General features: G+C 45.4%; 7 non-coding genes across 7 annotated transcripts; 3 read left to right on the plus strand and 4 right to left on the minus strand.

Moving 5' to 3' along the window:
* The first annotated feature begins 4,803 nt into the window (after positions 1 to 4,803).
* On the plus strand, positions 4,804 to 4,891 carry trnay-gua (transfer RNA tyrosine (anticodon GUA)). The gene is given in 2 exon segments: positions 4,804 to 4,840; positions 4,856 to 4,891. It is a non-coding gene; the product is annotated as a tRNA-Tyr (tRNA).
* A 105-nt stretch (positions 4,892 to 4,996) lies between these two features.
* On the minus strand, positions 4,997 to 5,068 carry trnae-cuc (transfer RNA glutamic acid (anticodon CUC)). Its single transcript has one exon. It is a non-coding gene; the product is annotated as a tRNA-Glu (tRNA).
* Positions 5,069 to 6,986: 1,918 nt separating this feature from the next.
* On the minus strand, positions 6,987 to 7,058 carry trnae-cuc (transfer RNA glutamic acid (anticodon CUC)). The gene has a single exon. It is a non-coding gene; the product is annotated as a tRNA-Glu (tRNA).
* Positions 7,059 to 10,698: 3,640 nt separating this feature from the next.
* On the plus strand, positions 10,699 to 10,786 carry trnay-gua (transfer RNA tyrosine (anticodon GUA)). Its single transcript is given in 2 exon segments — positions 10,699 to 10,735; positions 10,751 to 10,786. It is a non-coding gene; the product is annotated as a tRNA-Tyr (tRNA).
* A 105-nt stretch (positions 10,787 to 10,891) lies between these two features.
* Positions 10,892 to 10,963, minus strand: trnae-cuc (transfer RNA glutamic acid (anticodon CUC)). The gene has a single exon. It is a non-coding gene; the product is annotated as a tRNA-Glu (tRNA).
* A 13,271-nt stretch (positions 10,964 to 24,234) lies between these two features.
* Positions 24,235 to 24,322, plus strand: trnay-gua (transfer RNA tyrosine (anticodon GUA)). Its single transcript is given in 2 exon segments — positions 24,235 to 24,271; positions 24,287 to 24,322. It is a non-coding gene; the product is annotated as a tRNA-Tyr (tRNA).
* A 105-nt stretch (positions 24,323 to 24,427) lies between these two features.
* trnae-cuc (transfer RNA glutamic acid (anticodon CUC)) lies at positions 24,428 to 24,499 on the minus strand. The gene has a single exon. It is a non-coding gene; the product is annotated as a tRNA-Glu (tRNA).
* Positions 24,500 to 24,728: the final 229 nt, after the last annotated feature.

Raw genomic sequence — 24,728 nt, forward strand, 5'->3', positions numbered from 1 at the left:
TTTTCACCTGGACAAGACCTTAATTACCAGTTCGAGGTATAAATTCAGCAATCACAGGATTCTGGCCAAAAAACTGAACCATGTGTGAGTCAACAAACATGTCCCTTGAATGCATGCAACACTATATATTTCAGTAAACCGTCCCTTCGGATGATTCTTGTATTGCCAAATTATTATCACATTGTTACAGTCACACACCAAAAGCAACAGGCCACTACAAAACCCTGCGCCCACACTGGCCACATTTATGGAAAGTGGCCCACAAGCTTGTGGCCAGTTAAAGCTGGCCAGTTCCCATATGGTCTAGCAGTTAGGATTCCTGGTTTTCTCGTACGCAGCCAGGGGTTGACTCCAGTTTTTCCTCTAGATAAAGGTTGCCGTGTGTGTTTTCAAATGGATGACACAAGTATTTTCACTTGGACAAGAGCTTAATTACCAGTTTGATGAATCAATTCTACAATCACAGGAATCTGCCCAAATACACTGAACCCCCGGGTTGAGTGAAAAAACAGATTCCCTGAATGCATACAACACTATATAATTCAGAAAACTGTCCTTTTGGATAATTCTTGTTTTGCCAAATTATTATCACATTGTTACAGTCACAGAACTAAAGCAACAGGCCACTACAAGGTCCTGCGCCCACGCTGACCACATGTATGGAAAGTGCGCCAGAAGCCCATGGCCAGTTTAAAGTGTCCAAATCCCATATGGTCTAGCGGTTAGGATTCCTGGTTTTCACCCAGGCGGCCCGGGTTCAACTCCCGGTATGGGAATGCATGCTCCTTTTTGCTTCCCTCCTCAAAAATCCAGCAAATCTTCCTGCACCAGAAGTGACTTTTTGGCCAGCAGTAGAGCTACAGAACCCTGATATGTTGAGGTTCTGATCCAGCAAATCTTCCTGCACCAGAAGTGACTTTTTGGCCAGCAGTAGAGCTACAGAACCCTGATATGTCGAGGTTCTGACTAGCCCTTAGCCCCTTCGATAGCTCAGCTGGTAGAGCGGAGGACTGTAGGTTGGAGTGTTGGCCATCCTTAGGTCGCTGGTTCAACTCCGGCTCGAAGGAGGTGTTTTTTTCATGTTCCCACCAATGTTTTGGCTTGGAGCTGGCTTTCTCACAGCTGTCAGCAGAGCTTGAATTCGCAGTCCACAATTGGAAGGCAAAAGAGCTTTCCCTGACCGGGAATCAAACCCGGGCCGCGGCGGTGAGAGCGCCGAATCCTAACCACTAGACCACCAGGGAGGGCTGGTGGGCTGCTGGGCTGGTGGGCTGGTGGGCTGGAGGGCTGGAGGGCTGGAGGGCTGGTAGTCTGTTCTCCTGATAACAAGGTGAGAATGAGCTGACATCAATGCTTGCCACCGTCACATCGAAAACCAACAAGTCTGTAACAATCGGGGGTCTTTACTTTTGGTGGGCCAGTGGCGCAATGGATAATGCATCTGACTACGGATCAGAAGATTCTAGGTTCGACTCCTGGCTGGCTCGCTCTGTGCTTGTTTTTCTCCGGCTTATTTTGTTGTTGTGTTTTTTTTCTCCAAAGTCCAAAAGAAAAGGCAACTCTCTAGGCATTCTTCTATTTTTTCCAAAAAAAGGCACATTCTGCACACCCATTCCGATGTCTAGGGGAGACACGGACATGCTTTGGTATTGCCATTCGTCTCACAAAATGCAGGCTGGTGGGCCAGTTGATTCTAGAAAGAACAATTTCATCGCTACTCTGTAACCGCTTTACTACTTTGAAGGGTGCAATGCCATGTGGTTTTGATGTCACAGGCTTGCCATTTTGAAGCCTTATCACTAATTGCCACCTGGACATTGAGAATAATTTGTAATCTGCATTAAACTGAACGACCGAATAATCAGCAATTTTGCGGATTAAAAATTGGTCTCACTTTCATTATTAACCTCACAACATGTCAGTTTTGTACCTTGACAGACCGACGATAGGCAGTTTTTCCTCTAGATAACGGTTGCCATGTGTGTTTTCAGATGCATGACACAAGTATTTTCACCTGGACAAGACCTTAATTACCAGTTCGAGGTATAAATTCAGCAATCACAGGATTCTGGCCTAAAAACTGAACCATGTGTGAGTCAACAAACATGTCCCTTGAATGCATGCAACACTATATATTTCAGTAAACCGTCCCTTCGGATGATTCTTGTATTGCCAAATTATTATCACATTGTTACAGTCACACACCAAAAGCAACAGGCCACTACAAAACCCTGCGCCCACACTGGCCACATTTATGGAAAGTGGCCCACAAGCTTGTGGCCAGTTAAAGCTGGCCAGTTCCCATATGGTCTAGCAGTTAGGATTCCTGGTTTTCTCGTATGCAGCCAGGGGTTGACTCCAGTTTTTCCTCTAGATAAATGTTGCCGTGTGTGTTTTCAAATGGATGACACGAGTATTTTCACTTGGACAAGAGCTTAATTACCAGTTTGAGGAATCAATTCTGCAATCACAGGAATCTGCCCAAATACACTGAACCCCCGGGTTGAGTGAAAAAACAGATTCCCTGAATGCATACAACACTATATAATTCAGAAAACCGTCCTTTTGGATAATTCTTGTTTTGCCAAATTATTATCACATTGTTACAGTCACAGAACTAAAGCAACAGGCCACTACAAGGTCCTTCGCCCACGCTGACCACATGTATGGAAAGTGCGCCAGAAGCCCATGGCCAGTTTAAAGTGTCCAAATCCCATATGTTCTAGCGGTTAGGATTCCTGGTTTTCACCCAGGCGGCCCGGGTTCAACTCCCGGTATGGGAATGGATGCTCCTTTTTGCTTCCCTCCTCAAAAATCCAGCGAATCTTCCTGCACCAGAAGTGACTTTTTGGCCAGCAGTAGAGCTACAGAACCCTGACATGTCGAGGTTCTGACTAGCCCTTAGCCCCTTCGATAGCTCAGCTGGTAGAGCGGAGGACTGTAGGTTGGAGTGTTGGCCATCCTTATGTCGCTGGTTCAACTCCGGCTCGAATGAGGTGTTTTTTTCATGTTCCCACCAATTTTTTGGTTTGGAGCTGGCTTTCTCACAGCTGTCAGCAGAGCTTGAATTCGCAGTCCACCATTGGAAGGCAAAAGAGCTTTCCCTGAGCGGGAATCGAACCCGGGCCGCGGCGGTGAGAGCGCCGAATCCTAACCACTAGACCACCAGGGAGGGATGGTGGGCTGGTGGGCTGGTGGGCTGGAGGGCTGGTAGTCTGTTCTCCTGATAACAAGGTGAGAATGAGCAGACATCAATGCTTGCCACCGTCACATCGAAAACCAACAAGTCTGTAACAATCGGGGGTCTTTACTATTGGTGGGCCAGTGGCGCAATGGATAACGCGTCTGACTACGGATCAGAAGATTCTAGGTTCGACTCCTGGCTGGCTCGCTCTGTGCTTGTTTTTCTCCGGCTTATTTTGTTGTTGTGTTTTTTTTCTCCAAAGTCCAAAAGAAAAGGCAACTCTCTAGGCATTCTTCTATTTTTTCCAAAAAAAGGCACATTCTGCACACCCATTCCGATGTCTAGGGGAGACACGGACATGCTTTGGTATTGCCATTCGTCTCACAAAATGCAGGCTGGTGTGCCAGTTGATTCTAGAATGAACAATTTCATCGCTACTCTGTAACCGGTTTACTACTTTGAAGGGTGCAATGCCATGTGGTTTTGATGTCACAGGCTTGCCATTTTGAAGCCTTATCACTAATTGCCACCTGGGCATTGAGAATAATTTGTAATCTGCATTAAACTGAACGAGCGAATAATCAGCATATTAAAAATTGGTCTCACTTTCATTATTAACCTCACAACATGTCAGTTTTGTACCTTGACAGACCGACGATAGGCAGTTTTTCCTCTAGATAACGGTTGCCATGTGTGTTTTCAGATGCATGACACAAGTATTTTCACCTGGACAAGACCTTAATTACCAGTTCGAGGTATAAATTCAGCAATCACAGGATTCTGGCCAAAAAACTGAACCATGTGTGAGTCAACAAACATGTCCCTTGAATGCATGCAACACTATATATTTCAGTAAACCGTCCCTTCGGATGATTCTTGTATTGCCAAATTATTATCACATTGTTACAGTCACACACCAAAAGCAACAGGCCACTACAAAACCCTGCGCCCACACTGGCCACATTTATGGAAAGTGGCCCACAAGCTTGTGGCCAGTTAAAGCTGGCCAGTTCCCATATGGTCTAGCAGTTAGGATTCCTGGTTTTCTCGTACGCAGCCAGGGGTTGACTCCAGTTTTTCCTCTAGATAAAGGTTGCCGTGTGTGTTTTCAAATGGATGACACGAGTATTTTCACTTGGACAAGAGCTTAATTACCAGTTTGAGGAATCAATTCTGCAATCACAGGAATCTGCCCAAATACACTGAACCCCCGGGTTGAGTGAAAAAACAGATTCCCTGAATGCATACAACACTATATAATTCAGAAAACCGTCCTTTTGGATAATTCTTGTTTTGCCAAATTATTATCACATTGTTACAGTCACAGAACTAAAGCAACAGGCCACTACAAGGTCCTGCGCCCACGCTGACCACATGTATGGAAAGTGCGCCAGAAGCCCATGGCCAGTTTAAAGTGTCCAGATCCCATATGGTCTAGCGGTGAGGATTCCTGGTTTTCACCCAGGCGGCCCGGGTTCAACTCCCGGTATGGGAATGCATGCTCCTTTTTGCTTCCCTCCTCAAAAATCCAGCAAATCTTCCTGCACCAGAAGTGACTTTTTGGCCAGCAGTAGAGCTACAGAACCCTGATATGTCGAGGTTCTGACTAGCCCTTAGCCCCTTCGATAGCTCAGCTGGTAGAGCGGAGGACTGTAGGTTGGAGTGTTGGCCATCCTTAGGTCGCTGGTTCAACTCCAGCTCGAAGGAGGTGTTTTTTTCATGTTCCCACCAATGTTTTGGCTTGGAGCTGGCTTTCTCACAGCTGTCAGCAGAGCTTGAATTCGCAGTCCACAATTGGAAGGCAAAAGAGCTTTCCCTGACCGGGAATCGAACCCGGGCCGCGGCGGTGAGAGCGCCGAATCCTAACCACTAGACCACCAGGGAGGGATGGTGGGCTGGAGGGCTCGTGGGCTGGTGGGCAGGAGGGCTGGAGGGCTCGTGGGCTGGTGGGCTGGAGGGCTGGTGGGCTGGTGGGCTGGAGGGCTGGTGGGCTGGAGGGCTGGTGGGCTGGAGGGCTGGTAGTCTGTTCTCCTGATAACAAGGTGAGAATGAGCAGACATCAATGCTTGCCACCGTCACATCGAAAACCAACAAGTCTGTAACAATCGGGGGTCTTTACTAATGGTGGGCCAGTGGCGCAATGGATAACGCGTCTGACTACGGATCAGAAGATTCTAGGTTTGACTCCTGGCTGGCTCGCTCTGTGCTTGTTTTTCTCCGGCTTATTTTGTTGTTGTGTTTTTTTTCTCCAAAGTCCAAAAGAAAAGGCAACTCTCTAGGCATTCTTCTATTTTTTCCAAAAAAAGGCACATTCTGCACACCCATTCCGATGTCTAGGAGACACGGACATGCTTTGGTATTGCCATTCGTCTCACAAAATGCAGGCTGGTGGGCCAGTTGATTCTAGAATGAACAATTTCATCGCTACTCTGTAACCGCTTTACTACTTTGAAGGGTGCAATGCCATGTGGTTTTGATGTCACAGGCTTGCCATTTTGAAGCCTTATCACTAATTGCCACCTGGACATTGAGAATAATTTGTAATCTGCATTAAACTGAACGAGCGAATAATCAGCATATTAAAAATTGGTCTCACTTTCATTATTAACCTCACAACATGTCAGTTTTGTACCTTGACAGACCGACGATAGGCAGTTTTTCCTCTAGATAACGGTTGCCATGTGTGTTTTCAGATGCATGACACAAGTATTTTCACCTGGACAAGACCTTAATTACCAGTTCGAGGTATAAATTCAGCAATCACAGGATTCTGGCCAAAAAACTGAACCATGTGTGAGTCAACAAACATGTCCCTTGAATGCATGCAACACTATATATTTCAGTAAACCGTCCCTTCGGATGATTCTTGTATTGCCAAATTATTATCACATTGTTACAGTCACACACCAAAAGCAACAGGCCACTACAAAACCCTGCGCCCACACTGGCCACATTTATGGAAAGTGGCCCACAAGCTTGTGGCCAGTTAAAGCTGGCCAGTTCCCATATGGTCTAGCAGTTAGGATTCCTGGTTTTCTCGTACGCAGCCAGGGGTTGACTCCAGTTTTTCCTCTAGATAAAGGTTGCCGTGTGTGTTTTCAAATGGATGACACGAGTATTTTCACTTGGACAAGAGCTTAATTACCAGTTTGAGGAATCAATTCTGCAATCACAGGAATCTGCCCAAATACACTGAACCCCCGGGTTGAGTGAAAAAACAGATTCCCTGAATGCATACAACACTATATAATTCAGAAAACCGTCCTTTTGGATAATTCTTGTTTTGCCAAATTATTATCACATTGTTACAGTCACAGAACTAAAGCAACAGGCCACTACAAGGTCCTGCGCCCACGCTGACCACATGTATGGAAAGTGCGCCAGAAGCCCATGGCCAGTTTAAAGTGTCCAGATCCCATATGGTCTAGCGGTGAGGATTCCTGGTTTTCACCCAGGCGGCCCGGGTTCAACTCCCGGTATGGGAATGCATGCTCCTTTTTGCTTCCCTCCTCAAAAATCCAGCAAATCTTCCTGCACCAGAAGTGACTTTTTGGCCAGCAGTAGAGCTACAGAACCCTGATATGTCGAGGTTCTGACTAGCCCTTAGCCCCTTCGATAGCTCAGCTGGTAGAGCGGAGGACTGTAGGTTGGAGTGTTGGCCATCCTTAGGTCGCTGGTTAAACTCCGGCTCGAAGGAGGTGTTTTTTTCATGTTCCCACCAATGTTTTGGCTTGGAGCTGGCTTTCTCACAGCTGTCAGCAGAGCTTGAATTCGCAGTCCACAATTGGAAGGCAAAAGAGCTTTCCCTGACCGGGAATCGAACCCGGGCCGCGGCGGTGAGAGCGCCGAATCCTAACCACTAGACCACCAGGGAGGGATGGTGGGCTGGAGGGCTCGTGGGCTGGTGGGCAGGAGGGCTGGAGGGCTCGTGGGCTGGTGGGCTGGTGGGCTGGTGGGCTGGAGGGCTGGTGGGCTGGAGGGCTGGTGGGCTGGAGGGCTGGTGGGCTGGAGGGCTGGTAGTCTGTTCTCCTGATAACAAGGTGAGAATGAGCAGACATCAATGCTTGCCACCGTCACATCGAAAACCAACAAGTCTGTAACAATCGGGGGTCTTTACTAATGGTGGGCCAGTGGCGCAATGGATAACGCGTCTGACTACGGATCAGAAGATTCTAGGTTTGACTCCTGGCTGGCTCGCTCTGTGCTTGTTTTTCTCCGGCTTATTTTGTTGTTGTGTTTTTTTTTCTCCAAAGTCCAAAAGAAAAGGCAACTCTCTAGGCATTCTTCTATTTTTTCCAAAAAAAGGCACATTCTGCACACCCATTCCGATGTCTAGGGGAGACACGGACATGCTTTGGTATTGCCATTCATCTCACAAAATGCTGGCTGGTGGGCCAGTTGATTCTAGAATGAACAATTTCATCGCTACTCTGTAACCGCTTTACTACTTTGAAGGGTGCAATGCCATGTGGTTTTGATGTCACAGGCTTGCCATTTTGAAGCCTTATCACTAATTGCCACCTGGACATTGAGAATAATTTGTAATCTGCATTAAACTGAACGAGCGAATAATCAGCAATTTTGCGGATTAAAAATTGGTCTCACTTTCATTATTAACCTCACAACATGTCAGTTTTGTACCTTGACAGACCGACGATAGGCAGTTTTTCCTCTAGATAACGGTTGCCATGTGTGTTTTCAGATGCATGACACAAGTATTTTCACCTGGACAAGACCTTAATTACCAGTTCGAGGTATAAATTCAGCAATCACAGGATTCTGGCCTAAAAACTGAACCATGTGTGAGTCAACAAACATGTCCCTTGAATGCATGCAACACTATATATTTCAGTAAACCGTACCTTCGGATGATTCTTGTATTGCCAAATTATTATCACATTGTTACAGTCACACACCAAAAGCAACAGGCCACTACAAAACCCTGCGCCCACACTGGCCACATTTATGGAAAGTGGCCCACAAGCTTGTGGCCAGTTAAAGCTGGCAAGTTCCCATATGGTCTAGCAGTTAGGATTCCTGGTTTTCTCGTATGCAGCCAGGGGTTGACTCCAGTTTTTCCTCTAGATAAATGTTGCCGTGTGTGTTTTCAAATGGATGACACGAGTATTTTCACTTGGACAAGAGCTTAATTACCAGTTTGAGGAATCAATTCTGCAATCACAGGAATCTGCCCAAATACACTGAACCCCCGGGTTGAGTGAAAAAACAGATTCCCTGAATGCATACAACACTATATAATTCAGAAAACCGTCCTTTTGGATAATTCTTGTTTTGCCAAATTATTATCACATTGTTACAGTCACAGAACTAAAGCAACAGGCCACTACAAGGTCCTTCGCCCACGCTGACCACATGTATGGAAAGTGCGCCAGAAGCCCATGGCCAGTTTAAAGTGTCCAAATCCCATATGTTCTAGCGGTTAGGATTCCTGGTTTTCACCCAGGCGGCCCGGGTTCAACTCCCGGTATGGGAATGGATGCTCCTTTTTGCTTCCCTCCTCAAAAATCCAGCGAATCTTCCTGCACCAGAAGTGACTTTTTGGCCAGCAGTAGAGCTACAGAACCCTGACATGTCGAGGTTCTGACTAGCCCTTAGCCCCTTCGATAGCTCAGCTGGTAGAGCGGAGGACTGTAGGTTGGAGTGTTGGCCATCCTTATGTCGCTGGTTCAACTCCGGCTCGAATGAGGTGTTTTTTTCATGTTCCCACCAATTTTTTGGTTTGGAGCTGGCTTTCTCACAGCTGTCAGCAGAGCTTGAATTCGCAGTCCACCATTGGAAGGCAAAAGAGCTTTCCCTGAGCGGGAATCGAACCCGGGCCGCGGCGGTGAGAGCGCCGAATCCTAACCACTAGACCACCAGGGAGGGATGGTGGGCTGGTGGGCTGGTGGGCTGGAGGGCTGGTAGTCTGTTCTCCTGATAACAAGGTGAGAATGAGCAGACATCAATGCTTGCCACCGTCACATCGAAAACCAACAAGTCTGTAACAATCGGGGGTCTTTACTATTGGTGGGCCAGTGGCGCAATGGATAACGCGTCTGACTACGGATCAGAAGATTCTAGGTTCGACTCCTGGCTGGCTCGCTCTGTGCTTGTTTTTCTCCGGCTTATTTTGTTGTTGTGTTTTTTTTCTCCAAAGTCCAAAAGAAAAGGCAACTCTCTAGGCATTCTTCTATTTTTTCCAAAAAAAGGCACATTCTGCACACCCATTCCGATGTCTAGGGGAGACACGGACATGCTTTGGTATTGCCATTCGTCTCACAAAATGCAGGCTGGTGTGCCAGTTGATTCTAGAATGAACAATTTCATCGCTACTCTGTAACCGGTTTACTACTTTGAAGGGTGCAATGCCATGTGGTTTTGATGTCACAGGCTTGCCATTTTGAAGCCTTATCACTAATTGCCACCTGGGCATTGAGAATAATTTGTAATCTGCATTAAACTGAACGAGCGAATAATCAGCATATTAAAAATTGGTCTCACTTTCATTATTAACCTCACAACATGTCAGTTTTGTACCTTGACAGACCGACGATAGGCAGTTTTTCCTCTAGATAACGGTTGCCATGTGTGTTTTCAGATGCATGACACAAGTATTTTCACCTGGACAAGACCTTAATTACCAGTTCGAGGTATAAATTCAGCAATCACAGGATTCTGGCCAAAAAACTGAACCATGTGTGAGTCAACAAACATGTCCCTTGAATGCATGCAACACTATATATTTCAGTAAACCGTCCCTTCGGATGATTCTTGTATTGCCAAATTATTATCACATTGTTACAGTCACACACCAAAAGCAACAGGCCACTACAAAACCCTGCGCCCACACTGGCCACATTTATGGAAAGTGGCCCACAAGCTTGTGGCCAGTTAAAGCTGGCCAGTTCCCATATGGTCTAGCAGTTAGGATTCCTGGTTTTCTCGTACGCAGCCAGGGGTTGACTCCAGTTTTTCCTCTAGATAAAGGTTGCCGTGTGTGTTTTCAAATGGATGACACGAGTATTTTCACTTGGACAAGAGCTTAATTACCAGTTTGAGGAATCAATTCTGCAATCACAGGAATCTGCCCAAATACACTGAACCCCCGGGTTGAGTGAAAAAACAGATTCCCTGAATGCATACAACACTATATAATTCAGAAAACCGTCCTTTTGGATAATTCTTGTTTTGCCAAATTATTATCACATTGTTACAGTCACAGAACTAAAGCAACAGGCCACTACAAGGTCCTGCGCCCACGCTGACCACATGTATGGAAAGTGCGCCAGAAGCCCATGGCCAGTTTAAAGTGTCCAGATCCCATATGGTCTAGCGGTGAGGATTCCTGGTTTTCACCCAGGCGGCCCGGGTTCAACTCCCGGTATGGGAATGCATGCTCCTTTTTGCTTCCCTCCTCAAAAATCCAGCAAATCTTCCTGCACCAGAAGTGACTTTTTGGCCAGCAGTAGAGCTACAGAACCCTGATATGTCGAGGTTCTGACTAGCCCTTAGCCCCTTCGATAGCTCAGCTGGTAGAGCGGAGGACTGTAGGTTGGAGTGTTGGCCATCCTTAGGTCGCTGGTTCAACTCCAGCTCGAAGGAGGTGTTTTTTTCATGTTCCCACCAATGTTTTGGCTTGGAGCTGGCTTTCTCACAGCTGTCAGCAGAGCTTGAATTCGCAGTCCACAATTGGAAGGCAAAAGAGCTTTCCCTGACCGGGAATCGAACCCGGGCCGCGGCGGTGAGAGCGCCGAATCCTAACCACTAGACCACCAGGGAGGGATGGTGGGCTGGAGGGCTCGTGGGCTGGTGGGCAGGAGGGCTGGAGGGCTCGTGGGCTGGTGGGCTGGAGGGCTGGTGGGCTGGTGGGCTGGAGGGCTGGTGGGCTGGAGGGCTGGTGGGCTGGAGGGCTGGTAGTCTGTTCTCCTGATAACAAGGTGAGAATGAGCAGACATCAATGCTTGCCACCGTCACATCGAAAACCAACAAGTCTGTAACAATCGGGGGTCTTTACTAATGGTGGGCCAGTGGCGCAATGGATAACGCGTCTGACTACGGATCAGAAGATTCTAGGTTTGACTCCTGGCTGGCTCGCTCTGTGCTTGTTTTTCTCCGGCTTATTTTGTTGTTGTGTTTTTTTTCTCCAAAGTCCAAAAGAAAAGGCAACTCTCTAGGCATTCTTCTATTTTTTCCAAAAAAAGGCACATTCTGCACACCCATTCCGATGTCTAGGAGACACGGACATGCTTTGGTATTGCCATTCGTCTCACAAAATGCAGGCTGGTGGGCCAGTTGATTCTAGAATGAACAATTTCATCGCTACTCTGTAACCGCTTTACTACTTTGAAGGGTGCAATGCCATGTGGTTTTGATGTCACAGGCTTGCCATTTTGAAGCCTTATCACTAATTGCCACCTGGACATTGAGAATAATTTGTAATCTGCATTAAACTGAACGAGCGAATAATCAGCATATTAAAAATTGGTCTCACTTTCATTATTAACCTCACAACATGTCAGTTTTGTACCTTGACAGACCGACGATAGGCAGTTTTTCCTCTAGATAACGGTTGCCATGTGTGTTTTCAGATGCATGACACAAGTATTTTCACCTGGACAAGACCTTAATTACCAGTTCGAGGTATAAATTCAGCAATCACAGGATTCTGGCCAAAAAACTGAACCATGTGTGAGTCAACAAACATGTCCCTTGAATGCATGCAACACTATATATTTCAGTAAACCGTCCCTTCGGATGATTCTTGTATTGCCAAATTATTATCACATTGTTACAGTCACACACCAAAAGCAACAGGCCACTACAAAACCCTGCGCCCACACTGGCCACATTTATGGAAAGTGGCCCACAAGCTTGTGGCCAGTTAAAGCTGGCCAGTTCCCATATGGTCTAGCAGTTAGGATTCCTGGTTTTCTCGTACGCAGCCAGGGGTTGACTCCAGTTTTTCCTCTAGATAAAGGTTGCCGTGTGTGTTTTCAAATGGATGACACGAGTATTTTCACTTGGACAAGAGCTTAATTACCAGTTTGAGGAATCAATTCTGCAATCACAGGAATCTGCCCAAATACACTGAACCCCCGGGTTGAGTGAAAAAACAGATTCCCTGAATGCATACAACACTATATAATTCAGAAAACCGTCCTTTTGGATAATTCTTGTTTTGCCAAATTATTATCACATTGTTACAGTCACAGAACTAAAGCAACAGGCCACTACAAGGTCCTGCGCCCACGCTGACCACATGTATGGAAAGTGCGCCAGAAGCCCATGGCCAGTTTAAAGTGTCCAGATCCCATATGGTCTAGCGGTGAGGATTCCTGGTTTTCACCCAGGCGGCCCGGGTTCAACTCCCGGTATGGGAATGCATGCTCCTTTTTGCTTCCCTCCTCAAAAATCCAGCAAATCTTCCTGCACCAGAAGTGACTTTTTGGCCAGCAGTAGAGCTACAGAACCCTGATATGTCGAGGTTCTGACTAGCCCTTAGCCCCTTCGATAGCTCAGCTGGTAGAGCGGAGGACTGTAGGTTGGAGTGTTGGCCATCCTTAGGTCGCTGGTTCAACTCCGGCTCGAAGGAGGTGTTTTTTTCATGTTCCCACCAATGTTTTGGCTTGGAGCTGGCTTTCTCACAGCTGTCAGCAGAGCTTGAATTCGCAGTCCACAATTGGAAGGCAAAAGAGCTTTCCCTGACCGGGAATCGAACCCGGGCCGCAGCGGTGAGAGCGCCGAATCCTAACCACTAGACCACCAGGGAGGGATGGTGGGCTGGAGGGCTCGTGGGCTGGTGGGCAGGAGGGCTGGAGGGCTCGTGGGCTGGTGGGCTGGTGGGCTGGTGGGCTGGAGGGCTGGTGGGCTGGAGGGCTGGTGGGCTGGAGGGCTGGTAGTCTGTTCTCCTGATAACAAGGTGAGAATGAGCAGACATCAATGCTTGCCACCGTCACATCGAAAACCAACAAGTCTGTAACAATCGGGGGTCTTTACTAATGGTGGGCCAGTGGCGCTCCATGTCACCTGTAGGTCGTGGTTATTCTTTGTTATGACAGCCAATCACGTTCCCGGCTGCAACCATGAAACTTATGTTTTAGCCAATCAGCGCTCGTATCGCAACCGCGAATTTGCCAATCAGCGCTCGTATCGCAACCGCGAATTTGCCAATCAGCGCTCGTATCGCAACCGCGAATTTGCCAATCAGCGCTCGTATCGCAACCGCGAATTTGCCAATCAGCGCCCGTTCCTCATCCGCGATTCTTCGTAGTAAGTAGATCAATTGATAACATTAAAAACTACCGGAGATTTAAGGATCACGGGTGAAGAAGAAGAAGATAACGGTCATCGATTAACTTCTAACCAACATTTGCAATGTAAGTGAGTCTTTTATCAATAAAATTACAATACTGGTGCACAAATATGCATTAATTCATGCTTCAAGAATGCACAGATAATCACGAGTTAATGTAAACTCATGAAGGACTAACTTAAACCATTTATTAATGATTACTACATCAGCAACTAATAAACATTCTATATGATTAATAGATTAAGTAATAAATAAATTGTTACCAGTCAAATGTACTTTAATGTATAAGTTGAGTAATAACATTATATTAACTAATGATTTAAATGTATATGTTAATTACTACAGTGGCCAAAGCTATGCACTTCAACTTCCAGTTGTCAGCTTTAATTAATCTTTAGCTAATGATTTGCAAAGGAAACTGAGGAACTGAGTTATAATATAATATTGTGGTATATTATCTAATTGTCAATGTTTTACTATTTTAAAGGTGAGCTTATTGGAGTGGAATATCTTTACCAGCAAACTGCAGGACTACAAGTTGGCCATTGAAGAGTCAGAGACTACTGAGGTTGGTATAGAGGTGGATGAAGGTTATGCTGAACTTGAGGAGTTTCAGGACATCACTGTCCCCACCTTTGACACTGAACGGACACCTGCTGCCTCTTCACAAGCATCAGTGTCTGCAGCATCTGCAGCATCTGCAGCATCATTTCCAACTCCTCCAGCAACCAGCCCCACGTCATCACTGTTTGTGGTCCCTCCATCATCAGTGTCATCTCCTGTCAGCAGCTCACTGCACGCTGAATCAAATCTAGAACTCTTTCCTGGAGCACATAGCTGTGAGTTTTACTAAAGTATTCATAAAGGTTTCGTATTTGTTATCACACTAACTATAAATTTGTATTTATCACATTGAAAGGCATAAATACAAATTTAAAATAAATATTTACCTTTTTAATGTTGCCCCAGTGGACCGATTATCTGCAGAAACGGATCGTCCAACATTGGAAGAGAACACTTCACATGATGTAAGGGTCCAGTTTATTTTTTATGTACATTTACATGTGTGTAAGCATAATCTGGGTTACATTGGATGTGCTTTCATGTGAATATTTGTATTCACTGATGCTATCAAAAGTTCCTAAATTATCTTTCATTTTAGGATTCGGTTGGACCTGATAATATTGAGGGGTATGGAGCCGTGCAGGACTTGGCAGAGTTTTTGGTTAGCCTCAGAGACCACCGTCTGGCTTTGTCGGGAGAAGAGTGCATCAAGATCATCTCCCTATGGCAGGCATTGGGGGAGTATGACAAGAAAAAGACCATTTACCCACCACGTAACCAAACCAACCTAAAACAGGGACGATTCAGGGCCACTAAGAAGATTGTGGCCCCAGGTGTGGAGAGCAGCAAAAGGTATGTTACGTTTAGTAAACACAGGGTCTACACATTTTTTTATATAAAATATATATATATCTGAAACTGGCTGAAATATCACCTACAACTTTTTTTGTTTAGTAAGGATTTCTAGTTAAATTAGTAAAACCTGACACCTTCATGACTAGCTTATCTTCCTGTAGCCTGTTAAGTTCAAACTTAGCCTGATTACAACATAAATTATTAGTTGTGATTTACGTTTTATTCTGACTATATATATTAGGTTGCTAAGTATGTTACATTGCTATGAACACAGTTCCAACTGTACACTGGAATATTTAATTTAGAAGAAACAAGGCAATCATTTCTTAAATCATTAAAATCATTTTGTATCATGTTGAGTCAAATAATTTGTCTTTTACTGTACTTTAGTAAGTAGCCATGTAATAAGTGGGATAATATGCAGTCATTATTGTGAAAAAAAACCTGACTTGCTGACTAACAACACCCTGTAATTATTCCACAACACAGTAGAGAACTGATTTATTGATATGACATTTCAACATCAATCTAAAAACAAAACAAAGAGAGACAACATAACTATGCGCACATATTATAAATGAACATTTAGACAACACAAAGCAAAACAGACAGCATAGGAAAGGTAAAATAAAAATAAGATCACACAATGAAAACAATCTTACATTAATAATATGTATTCTGTTGTAATTTGCAGGTGTTTCGTTGGGGCTCATAGTCCTGCACAGTGGCCTGACTGCAACCGAGTGGTGGAGGCCATTTTCATAAGGCTCTGTGCTCTCTACCCAAACGCGGTGCGCTGTGATGGAGTGAGGGTGTCCCGCTTCACTGTGGTAGCATGTGCTTACAAGCACATCCAAGATAGATATATAATATAAACGGTATGTTTATGTTTTTTATTATTATTTTGGCTAATATATGAAAAGTCCACTACAGTGGTAAAAACAATTTTTATTTACTTTTTTTTTAAGCAAATATGTCATAATTGTACTGCTGTGGTAAATGTTTGTCTTTGTTTACTATTAATTCTTATTATTTTCTAAGTCTGATGTCAAAATTGCACTGCAAATGTTTGTTTTGGTTTGATATTTATTATATTTTTACACTGATATGTACAAATTTTATTATTGTGGTAAACATTTTTGGTGTATACTGTACAAAATTGCATTACTGTTCTAAATGTTTTATTGGCTTTAAAATATATATGCAGATTAAAAGGGTTGTTAATATTTGCCCTCACACTATTTGTATTCTCACAATATTTGTACATGTATATATATTTGCACTGTTGTTATAATTTTATATATTGACTTTATATTTGCAAATAAAAAGGGTTGTTAATCTTTGCACTCACAATGTTTTTGTGCCTATTTCTCACTGTAATTGTAGTTGCAAAAAAAACAAACATTTTTTTAAGTATTCCAGTATTACATAACAGTAAAACACACACACAAAGAAACAGGGACTTCCAGAATAAGTCAGAAAATATAATAATATAATATAATGTTATACTGTAAAAATAATATACTGAAAAAAATGTGTCAGTGAGCGCTGCGTTATTCATGTATTTTGTTATGAAAATGCACAAAAACACAAATCACGTATTTTTGCAATGAATATTTACGTTTTATCTGTCAATTCATTTCAGCTTTTTTTATCCAGTGACCGCTGGATGCCTTTGTCCATATAAGGTATTTCCTGTAGCGTGCGTCACATAGTGGTCACAAGTTGGTGCTTCTACGAGTCCGTTTTGGACTTAATGCGAGAGAGCGCCCTCCGGCGTCCGGTATGAATGAAACGTACATAACGTGATTGTTTACCCTGGAAAGTTCCCAAATTAAAGTGCGGGGGACGAATTTACGTTCGATTAAATTACGGGGGATCATGATGATTACGCACGCATGCATCAGCAGCGTCAAAACGGACACATTCCAGGAATTCCATCACTGGTCGGAGCGGGCCGCGAACTCGCGTACTTGTGCGTCTTTTAGGATCTTTACCTCGACTAATGGGCGCCGGCCTTGGCGCAATGGATAACGCGTCTGACTACGGATCAGAAGATTCTAGGTTTGACTCCTGGCTGGCTCGCTCTGTGCTTGTTTTTCTCCGGCTTATTTTGTTGTTGTGTTTTTTTTTCTCCAAAGTCCAAAAGAAAAGGCAACTCTCTAGGCATTCTTCTATTTTTTCCAAAAAAAGGCACATTCTGCACACCCATTCCGATGTCTAGGGGAGACACGGACATGCTTTGGTATTGCCATTCATCTCACAAAATGCTGGCTGGTGGGCCAGTTGATTCTAGAATGAACAATTTCATCGCTACTCTGTAACCGCTTTACTACTTTGAAGGGTGCAATGCCATGTGGTTTTGATGTCACAGGCTTGCCATTTTGAAGCCTTATCACTAATTGCCACCTGGACATTGAGAATAATTTGTAATCTGCATTAAACTGAACGAGCGAATAATCAGCAATTTTGCGGATTAAAAATTGGTCTCACTTTCATTATTAACCTCACAACATGTCAGTTTTGTACCTTGACAGACCGACGATAGGCAGTTTTTCCTCTAGATAACGGTTGCCATGTGTGTTTTCAGATGCATGACACAAGTATTTTCACCTGGACAAGACCTTAATTACCAGTTCGAGGTATAAATTCAGCAATCACAGGATTCTGGCCTAAAAACTGAACCATGTGTGAGTCAACAAACATGTCCCTTGAATGCATGCAACACTATATATTTCAGTAAACCGTACCTTCGGATGATTCTTGTATTGCCAAATTATTATCACATTGTTACAGTCACACACCAAAAGCAACAGGCCACTACAAAACCCTGCGCCCACACTGGCCACATTTATGGAAAGTGGCCCACAAGCTTGTGGCCAGTTAAAGCTGGCCAGTTCCCATATGGTCTAGCAGTTAGGATTCCTGGTTTTCTCGTATGCAGCCAGGGGTTGACTCCAGTTTTTCCTCTAGATAAATGTTGCCGTGTGTGTTTTCAAATGGATGACACGAGTATTTTCACTTGGACAAGAGCTTAATTACCAGTTTGAGGAATCAATTCTGCAATCACAGGAATCTGCCCAAATACACTGAACCCCCGGGTTGAGTGAAAAAACAGATTCCCTGAATGCATACAACACTATATAATTCAGAAAACCGTCCTTTTGGATAATTCTTGTTTTGCCAAATTATTATCACATTGTTACAGTCACAGAACTAAAGCAACAGGCCACTACAAGGTCCTTCGCCCACGCTGACCACATGTATGGAAAGTGCGCCAGAAGCCCATGGCCAGTTTAAAGTGTCCAAATCCCATATGTTCTAGCGGTTAGGATTCCTGGTTTTCACCCAGGCGGCCCGGGTTCAACTCCCGGTATGGGAATGGATGCTCCTTTTTGCTTCCCTCCTCAAAAATCCAGCGAATCTTCCTGCACCAGAAGTGACTTTTTGGCCAGCAGTAGAGCTACAGAACCCTGACATGTCGAGGTTCTGACTAGCCCTTAGCCCCTTCGATAGCTCAGCTGGTAGAGCGGAGGACTGTAGGTTGGAGTGTTGGCCATCCTTATGTCGCTGGTTCAACTCCGGCTCGAATGAGGTGTTTTTTTCATGTTCCCACCAATTTTTTGGTTTGGAGCTGGCTTTCTCACAGCTGTCAGCAGAGCTTGAATTCGCAGTCCACCATTGGAAGGCAAAAGAGCTTTCCCTGAGCGGGAATCGAACCCGGGCCGCGGCGGTGAGAGCGCCGAATCCTAACCACTAGACCACCAGGGAGGGATGGTGGGCTGGTGGGCTGGTGGGCTGGAGGGCTGGTAGTCTGTTCTCCTGATAACAAGGTGAGAATGAGCAGACATCAATGCTTGCCACCGTCACATCGAAAACCAACAAGTCTGTAACAATCGGGGGTCTTTACTATTGGTGGGCCAGTGGCGCAATGGATAACGCGTCTGACTACGGATCAGAAGATTCTAGGTTCGACTCCTGGCTGGCTCGCTCTGTGCTTGTTTTTCTCCGGCTTATTTTGTTGTTGTGTTTTTTTTCTCCAAAGTCCAAAAGAAAAGGCAACTCTCTAGGCATTCTTCTATTTTTTCCAAAAAAAGGCACATTCTGCACACCCATTCCGATGTCTAGGGGAGACACGGACATGCTTTGGTATTGCCATTCGTCTCACAAAATGCAGGCTGGTGTGCCAGTTGATTCTAGAATGAACAATTTCATCGCTACTCTGTAACCGGTTTACTACTTTGAAGGGTGCAATGCCATGTGGTTTTGATGTCACAGGCTTGCCATTTTGAAGCCTTATCACTAATTGCCACCTGGGCATTGAGAATAATTTGTAATCTGCATTAAACTGAACGAGCGAATAATCAGCAATTTTGCGGATTAAAAGTTGGTCTCACTTTCATTATTAACCTCACAACATGTCAGTTTTGTACCTTGACAGACCGATGATAGGCAGTTTTTCCTCTAGATAACGGTTGCCATGTGTGTTTTCAGATGCATGATACAAGTATTTTCACCTGGACAAGACCTTAATTACCAGTTCGAGGTATAAATTCAGCAATCACAGGATTCTGGCCAAAAAACTGAACCATGTGTGAGTCAACAAACATGTCCCTTGAATGCATGCAACACTATATATTTCAGTAAACCGTCCCTTCGGATGATTCTTGTATTGCCAAATTATTATCACATTGTTACAGTCACACACCAAAAGCAACAGGCCACTACAAAACCCTGCGCCCACACTGGCCACATTTATGGAAAGTGGCCCACAAGCTTGTGGCCAGTTAAAGCTGGCCAGTTCCCATATGGTCTAGCAGTTAGGATTCCTGGTTTTCTCGTACGCAGCCAGGGGTTGACTCCAGTTTTTCCTCTAGATAAAGGTTGCCGTGTGTGTTTTCAAATGGATGACACAAGTATTTTCACTTGGACAAGAGCTTAATTACCAGTTTGAGGAATCAATTCTACAATCACAGGAATCTGCCCAAATACACTGAACCCCCGGGTTGAGTGAAAAAACAGATTCCCTGAATGCATACAACACTATATAATTCAGAAAACTGTCCTTTTGGATAATTCTTGTTTTGCCAAATTATTATCACATTGTTACAGTCACAGAACTAAAGCAACAGGCCACTACAAGGTCCTGCACCCACGCTGACCACATGTATGGAAAGTGCGCCAGAAGCCCATGGCCAGTTTAAAGTGTCCAGATCCCATATGGTCTAGCAGTGAGGATTCCTGGTTTTCACCCAGGCGGCCCGGGTTCAACTCCCGGTATGGGAATGCATGCTCCTTTTTGCTTCCCTCCTCAAAAATCCAGCAAATCTTCCTGCACCAGAAGTGACTTTTTGGCCAGCAGTAGAGCTACAGAACCCTGATATGTCGAGGTTCTGACTAGCCCTTAGCCCCTTCGATAGCTCAGCTGGTAGAGCGGAGGACTGTAGGTTGGAGTGTTGGCCATCCTTAGGTCGCTGGTTCAACTCCGGCTCAAAGGAGGTGTTTTTTTCATGTTCCCACCAATGTTTTGGCTTGGAGCTGGCTTTCTCACAGCTGTCAGCAGAGCTTGAATTCGCAGTCCACAATTGGAAGGCAAAAGAGCTTTCCCTGACCGGGAATCGAACCCAGGCCGCGGCGGTGAGAGCGCCGAATCCTAACCACTAGACCACCAGGGAGGGATGGTGGGCTGGAGGGCTCGTGGGCTCGTGGGCTCGTGGGCTGGTGGGCAGGAGGGCTGGAGGGCTCGTGGGCTGGTGGGCTGGAGGGCTGGTGGGCTGGTGGGCTGGAGGGCTGGTGGGCTGGAGGGCTGGTGGGCTGGAGGGCTGGTGGGCTGGAGGGCTGGTAGTCTGTTCTCCTGATAACAAGGTGAGAATGAGCAGACATCAATGCTTGCCACCGTCACATCGAAAACCAACAAGTCTGTAACAATCGGGGGTCTTTACTAATGGTGGGCCAGTGGCGCAATGGATAACGCGTCTGACTACGGATCAGAAGATTCTCGGTTTGACTCCTGGCTGGCTCGCTCTGTGCTTGTTTTTCTCCGGCTTATTTTGTTGTTGTGTTTTTTTTCTCCAAAGTCCAAAAGAAAAGGCAACTCTCTAGGCATTCTTCTATTTTTTCCAAAAAAAGTCACATTCTGCACACCCATTCCGATGTCTAGGAGACACGGACATGCTTTGGTATTGCCATTCGTCTCACAAAATGCAGGCTGGTGGGCCAGTTGATTCTAGAATGAACAATTTCATCGCTACTCTGTAACCGCTTTACTACTTTGAAGGGTGCAATGCCATGTGGTTTTGATGTCACAGGCTTGCCATTTTGAAGCCTTATCACTAATTGCCACCTGGACATTGAGAATAATTTGTAATCTGCATTAAACTGAACGAGCGAATAATCAGCATATTAAAAATTGGTCTCACTTTCATTATTAACCTCACAACATGTCAGTTTTGTACCTTGACAGACCGACGATAGGCAGTTTTTCCTCTAGATAACGGTTGCCATGTGTGTTTTCAGATGCATGACACAAGTATTTTCACCTGGACAAGACCTTAATTACCAGTTCGAGGTATAAATTCAGCAATCACAGGATTCTGGCCAAAAAACTGAACCATGTGTGAGTCAACAAACATGTCCCTTGAATGCATGCAACACTATATATTTCAGTAAACCGTCCCTTCGGATGATTCTTGTATTGCCAAATTATTATCACATTGTTACAGTCACACACCAAAAGCAACAGGCCACTACAAAACCCTGCGCCCACACTGGCCACATTTATGGAAAGTGGCCCACAAGCTTGTGGCCAGTTAAAGCTGGCCAGTTCCCATATGGTCTAGCAGTTAGGATTCCTGGTTTTCTCGTATGCAGCCAGGGGTTGACTCCAGTTTTTCCTCTAGATAAATGTTGCCGTGTGTGTTTTAAAATGGATGACACGAGTATTTTCACTTGGACAAGAGCTTTATTACAAGTTTGAGGAATCAATTCTGCAATCACAGGAATCTGCCCAAATACACTGAACCCCCGGGTTGAGTGAAAAAACAGATTCCCTGAATGCATACAACACTATATAATTCAGAAAACCGTCCTTTTGGATAATTCTTGTTTTGCCAAATTATTATCACATTGTTACAGTCACAGAACTAAAGCAACAGGCCACTACAAGGTCCTTCGCCCACGCTGACCACATGTATGGAAAGTGCGCCAGAAGCCCATGGCCAGTTTAAAGTGTCCAAATCCCATATGTTCTAGCGGTTAGGATTCCTGGTTTTCACCCAGGCGGCCCGGGTTCAACTCCCGGTATGGGAATGGATGCTCCTTTTTGCTTCCCTCCTCAAAAATCCAGCGAATCTTCCTGCACCAGAAGTGACTTTTTGGCCAGCAGTAGAGCTACAGAACCCTGACATGTCGAGGTTCTGACTAGCCCTTAGCCCCTTCGATAGCTCAGCTGGTAGAGCGGAGGACTGTAGGTTGGAGTGTTGGCCATCCTTATGTCGCTGGTTCAACTCCGGCTCGAATGAGGTGTTTTTTTCATGTTCCCACCAATTTTTTGGTTTGGAGCTGGCTTTCTCACAGCTGTCAGCAGAGCTTGAATTCGCAGTCCACCATTGGAAGGCAAAAGAGCTTTCCCTGAGCGGGAATCGAACCCGGGCCGCGGCGGTGAGAGCGCCGAATCCTAACCACTAGACCACCAGGGAGGGATGGTGGGCTGGTGGGCTGGAGGGCTGGTAGTCTGTTCTCCTGATAACAAGGTGAGAATGAGCAGACATCAATGCTTGCCACCGTCACATCGAAAACCAACAAGTCTGTAACAATCGGGGGTCTTTACTATTGGTGGGCCAGTGGCGCAATGGATAACGCGTCTGACTACGGATCAGAAGATTCTAGGTTCGACTCCTGGCTGGCTCGCTCTGTGCTTGTTTTTCTCCGGCTTATTTTGTTGTTGTGTTTTTTTTCTCCAAAGTCCAAAAGAAAAGGCAACTCTCTAGGCATTCTTCTATTTTTTCCAAAAAAAGGCACATTCTGCACACCCATTCCGATGTCTAGGGGAGACACGGACATGCTTTGGTATTGCCATTCGTCTCACAAAATGCAGGCTGGTGTGCCAGTTGATTCTAGAATGAACAATTTCATCGCTACTCTGTAACCGGTTTACTACTTTGAAGGGTGCAATGCCATGTGGTTTTGATGTCACAGGCTTGCCATTTTGAAGCCTTATCACTAATTGCCACTCTGCATTGAGAATAATTTGTAATCTGCATTAAACTGAACGAGCGAATAATCAGCATATTAAAAATTGGTCTCACTTTCATTATTAACCTCACAACATGTCAGTTTTGTACCTTGACAGACCGACGATAGGCAGTTTTTCCTCTAGATAACGGTTGCCATGTGTGTTTTCAGATGCATGACACAAGTATTTTCACCTGGACAAGACCTTAATTACCAGTTCGAGGTATAAATTCAGCAATCACAGGATTCTGGCCAAAAAACTGAACCATGTGTGAGTCAACAAACATGTCCCTTGAATGCATGCAACACTATATATTTCAGTAAACCGTCCCTTCGGATGATTCTTGTATTGCCAAATTATTATCACATTGTTACAGTCACACACCAAAAGCAACAGGCCACTACAAAACCCTGCGCCCACACTGGCCACATTTATGGAAAGTGGCCCACAAGCTTGTGGCCAGTTAAAGCTGGCCAGTTCCCATATGGTCTAGCAGTTAGGATTCCTGGTTTTCTCGTACGCAGCCAGGGGTTGACTCCAGTTTTTCCTCTAGATAAAGGTTGCCGTGTGTGTTTTCAAATGGATGACACGAGTATTTTCACTTGGACAAGAGCTTAATTACCAGTTTGAGGAATCAATTCTGCAATCACAGGAATCTGCCCAAATACACTGAACCCCCGGGTTGAGTGAAAAAACAGATTCCCTGAATGCATACAACACTATATAATTCAGAAAACCGTCCTTTTGGATAATTCTTGTTTTGCCAAATTATTATCACATTGTTACAGTCACAGAACTAAAGCAACAGGCCACTACAAGGTCCTGCGCCCACGCTGACCACATGTATGGAAAGTGCGCCAGAAGCCCATGGCCAGTTTAAAGTGTCCAGATCCCATATGGTCTAGCGGTGAGGATTCCTGGTTTTCACCCAGGCGGCCCGGGTTCAACTCCCGGTATGGGAATGCATGCTCCTTTTTGCTTCCCTCCTCAAAAATCCAGCAAATCTTCCTGCACCAGAAGTGACTTTTTGGCCAGCAGTAGAGCTACAGAACCTTGATATGTCGAGGTTCTGACTAGCCCTTAGCCCCTTCGATAGCTCAGCTGGTAGAGCGGAGGACTGTAGGTTGGAGTGTTGGCCATCCTTAGGTCGCTGGTTCAACTCCAGCTCGAAGGAGGTGTTTTTTTCATGTTCCCACCAATGTTTTGGCTTGGAGCTGGCTTTCTCACAGCTGTCAGCAGAGCTTGAATTCGCAGTCCACAATTGGAAGGCAAAAGAGCTTTCCCTGACCGGGAATCGAACCCGGGCCGCGGCGGTGAGAGCGCCGAATCCTAACCACTAGACCACCAGGGAGGGATGGTGGGCTGGAGGGCTCGTGGGCTGGAGGGCTCGTGGGCTGGTGGGCAGGAGGGCTGGAGGGCTCGTGGGCTGGTGGGCTGGAGGGCTGGTGGGCTGGTGGGCTGGAGGGCTGGTGGGCTGGAGGGCTGGTGGGCTGGAGGGCTGGTAGTCTGTTCTCCTGATAACAAGGTGAGAATGAGCAGACATCAATGCTTGCCACCGTCACATCGAAAACCAACAAGTC

Source organism: Carassius gibelio, chromosome A11 (assembly GCF_023724105.1).
Source record: "Carassius gibelio isolate Cgi1373 ecotype wild population from Czech Republic chromosome A11, carGib1.2-hapl.c, whole genome shotgun sequence".
NCBI classification, from domain to species: domain Eukaryota; kingdom Metazoa; phylum Chordata; class Actinopteri; order Cypriniformes; family Cyprinidae; genus Carassius; species Carassius gibelio.